The following is a 3,982-nucleotide window of genomic DNA, read 5'->3' as shown; positions in this document are numbered from 1 at the left end:
AATATGAGTTTTCACCAAATCTTGCATCATATCTTAGGGCTCTGGTATAAGAGGAAGAAGAGGCACTGAGATGTAGCACCTCCTCCAATGAGCTCGAAATCACACATTGTTAGCGGACAGTAGGAAGCAAAAATAATTGAAGCATCAAACATTTTCAAACATTTTCACCACCGACCAGAATAAGTGCGTATGATTCGTTGTGTAGGTATGAACATCTGTTTATCAGCGCAGGAAAATATGGTTAGTCGCTTAAGGTGACAATATCTTGAAAATTAGACTACAAGGCAAAATATTTTGCAAGAAATATACCCTGTTTACCCAAAGCAAGAGTGATAATGAGAATAGTTGCCGAGATGTAACAAATCTTTAAACATCATAGGTAATGTATGCATGTGCCTAGCAGTACCAGCTTATGCTAATACCATCTGGTAAAATGGGCTACATCCTAAAAATCTCTTTCTTATCTTTGTGAGAGAAAAAGACAAGTTATTGCGACACTTTTATGCTCAGTGTTGACTGAGTTAAAGAGTGACAGCGTCAACGAAATTTGTTGCCATAACACTAGGTTATTATAAGCCAGTTAATCATTAATGTATGGGCTTTCTTGAACATGCTACATTCTAGAAATATATTAACAGATGAGGAAAGGATGACAAAAGGTGATGAAGAAACACGAGTTTGGAAATTTGGCCGCAATTTCTTAAAATTGATAATGGCATGTAATCGTAAACGCATATGAACTGCGAGTTATTTTCAATAATCAAATCTCCCATTTACTTCTAACTTTATTATACGACTTCAGTAACTTATTTTACTTTTAATAACGATCAGTCTAACATCATCTGTCTCTTTTGTCGCTTTAGATATGCATTTGAGAACACAGCCTATAAAAAATATGTCAGATGGCAACAAACATTTTAATGAAGTTTGTCCTCTTAGGAGACTTTTTCAAGACATCGACGCCATGAAACTTCTTGCTTGAAATATCTCGTCCTCTTGTATGCCGCCACATTAACTTCAACGTCGTATGGATACCTTTTCTTGCATAAATCTCCTCCCGAGATTTATGCAACTGCGGAAGGGAAATCTTGTTTAGCTTGAACCTTATCCGCAGAAATCTTATCGACAGAGTAAGTTTGTAGGTAGGCTTAAGCAAGGACAAATGATCATAATAAAAGTGAAAGACTGTAAATCAGTCACAAAACTCATTCGGTTACGCGTGAGGAATTTTGGGAAGATCAAGCCAAACAAATAACCGAAAGCTCTTTTGAAAAATATCAACATATTTTGAAATTGCGAGACGCATCAGACAACATTTGCAGCCATACCGAAAACAGGATCTGTCTCATTGTGTTTGAATACTAGTTAAGATTATAGGTTGTAGACAGATGGCTCGCATGGATCCAGCACTATGATGCTTCACTGGAATTAACGACTTTACGGATAAAGACTCATACATCCATGTATACATAAATGCCTACATACATAATCTGTGCATCCGTTTGAAACGGCTTAAATGTTTTTGTTTTTTTTTCTCTGCGTAAGGCGCTCATCCTTGAATCATATTTACGTTCCAAGGATTAGAATTAAAAGGCAAAGAACTTTACACTAGCATCGACCAGCCATGAACATGGTCATTCAACAGACACCAGATGCATTCCATGAAACGATACCTACTTTCCACACTGGGAAACAGATGGTTTCGTTTCGAGAGTCATCAGAAATTTATATATTATAATATATGAGATAGATAAAAACAATTAACATCACCTTCACATTGAGTGAATGCTTAACGCGTAAAAATAATGATCCTAAGTCAGACCACTGAATGAGAAAGAAAAGACTTCTAACCCCGTTATAATATTCTGGTAATTTTGAAGAACTGAATTTCTTGAGATTTGTATTTATTAGCTCTCTATGTAGCATGGGGTAGAGAGAGAGAGAGAGAGAGAGAGAGAGAGAGAGAGAGAGAGAGAGAGAGAGAGAACAATGGCTTAAAAATGAGAAATAAAATAAAAAAATAAAAATAAAATATTTGGTGTTAAAGTCATGAAAAGAAAATGATGGAAGATAATAAAAAAGTCTTCTGAAAGGCTGAGGTGTAAAAAAAAAAATTTTGGTTCACAACGGAGGGAAAAGGTTTTTTTTTTTTTTTTTAAACTTAATAGAAGGAAGTACATTAAAAATATATTATTTTACAAAATTTTAGCCGAAAAAGGCATCAACTGATGAGTGCCTTCGAATAACATCTCTCTCTCTCTCTCTCTCTCTCTCTCTCTCTCTCTCTCTCTCTCTCTCTCTACCTATTGCACCTCTCGCTTAAGTCTCTCTCTTCTTGCAAAGGCGAAAAGCCTTCAAAAGCTGAGGGAAACCCGAAGACACACCTTTCAGAAAATAGACTGAATTTCTTACCTCGGAAAAATGTACGTGTGTATGTATGTATGCTTGTATGTATGTATACATTGCTGGATAGGTAAAATGCATGAGAAAAGATGAGCAAAATGAATGTCCAAAACTTAGAAGGCACAACAGTCATTAAAAAGAGCAAGTGGAGCCGTGGGGAGGGATTTTTCATGAACTCAGGCTGGAATTCTGGCGAAGGAGGACGTCAATGAATAATGGGAACATTAGGAAAATATGAGAGGAAACTAGAGATGGGAGTTGGGGTGGGATGGGGGAGGCTGCCAGGAAGGTAGGAGAATGGGGTGGGGGAAGTGAAAGGAAATATCTTAGATTAAATTACTTAGGGTATTTAATGAAGTCTTTTAGATTAAGTGTGATTATTATTATTATTATTTTTTTTTTTTTTTTGCTCTTTCACAGTCCTCCAATTTGACTGGGTGGTATTTATAGTGTGGGGTTCCTGGTTGCATCCTGCCTCCTTAGGAGTCCATAACTTTTCTTACTATGTGCGCCGTTTCTAGGATCACACTCTTCTGCATGAGTCCTGGAGCTACTTCAGCCTCTAGTTTTTCTAGATTCCTTTTCAGGGATCTTGGATCGTGCCTAGTGCTCCTATGATTTTATGGGGTACGATTTCCACTGGCATATCCCATATCCTTCTTATTTCTATTTTCAGATCTTGATACTTATCCATTTTTTCCCTCTCTTTCTCTTCAACTCTGGTGTCCCATGGTATTGCGACATCATGAGTGATACTTTCTTCTTGATTTTGTCAATCAACGTCACGTCTGGTCTATCTGCACGTATCACCCTATCCGTTCTGATACCATAGTCCCAGAGGATCTTTGCCTGATCGCTTTCTATCACTCCTCAGGTTGGTGCTCGTACCACTTATTACTGTAAGGTAGCTGATGTTTCTTGCACAGGCTCCAGTGGAGGGCTTTTGCCACTTAATCATGCCTCTTTTTGTACTGGTTCTGTGCAAGTGCCGGGCATTCGCTTGCTATGTGGTTTATGGTTTCATTTTTCGTATTGCACTTCCTACATATGGGAGATGTATTTCCCGTCTATCGTACTTTGAACATATCTGGTTCTTAGGGCCTGATCTTGTGCCGCTGTTTATCATTCCTTCAGTTTCCTTCTTTAGCTCTCCCCTCTGTAGCCATTGCCAATTGTCATCGCTGGCTAGCTCTTTAGTCTGTCTCATGTATTGTCCGTGCATTGGTTTGTTGTGCCAGTCCCTCGTTCTCTCTGTCTTTCTCCTGTCTCTGTATTTCTGGGTCTTCGTCTACTTTTATTAGTCCTTCTTCCCATGCATCTTTAGCCACTCGTCTTCACTGGTTTTCAGATATTGCCCCAGTGCTCTGTTTTCAATGTTGACGCAGTCCTCTATACTTAGTAGTCCTCTCCCTCCTTCCTTTCGTGTTATGTATAGTCTGTCCGTATTTGCTCTTGGGTGTAGTGCTTTGTGTATTGTCATTTGTTTCCTGGTTTTCTGATCTATGCTGCGGAGTTCTGCCTTCGTCCATTCCACTATTCCTGCGCTGTATCTGATTACTGGCACTGCCCATGTGTTTAT

Source organism: Macrobrachium nipponense, chromosome 29 (assembly GCF_015104395.2).
Source record: "Macrobrachium nipponense isolate FS-2020 chromosome 29, ASM1510439v2, whole genome shotgun sequence".
NCBI classification, from domain to species: Eukaryota; Metazoa; Arthropoda; class Malacostraca; order Decapoda; family Palaemonidae; genus Macrobrachium; species Macrobrachium nipponense.
This window is presented reverse-complemented; position numbering follows the sequence as displayed.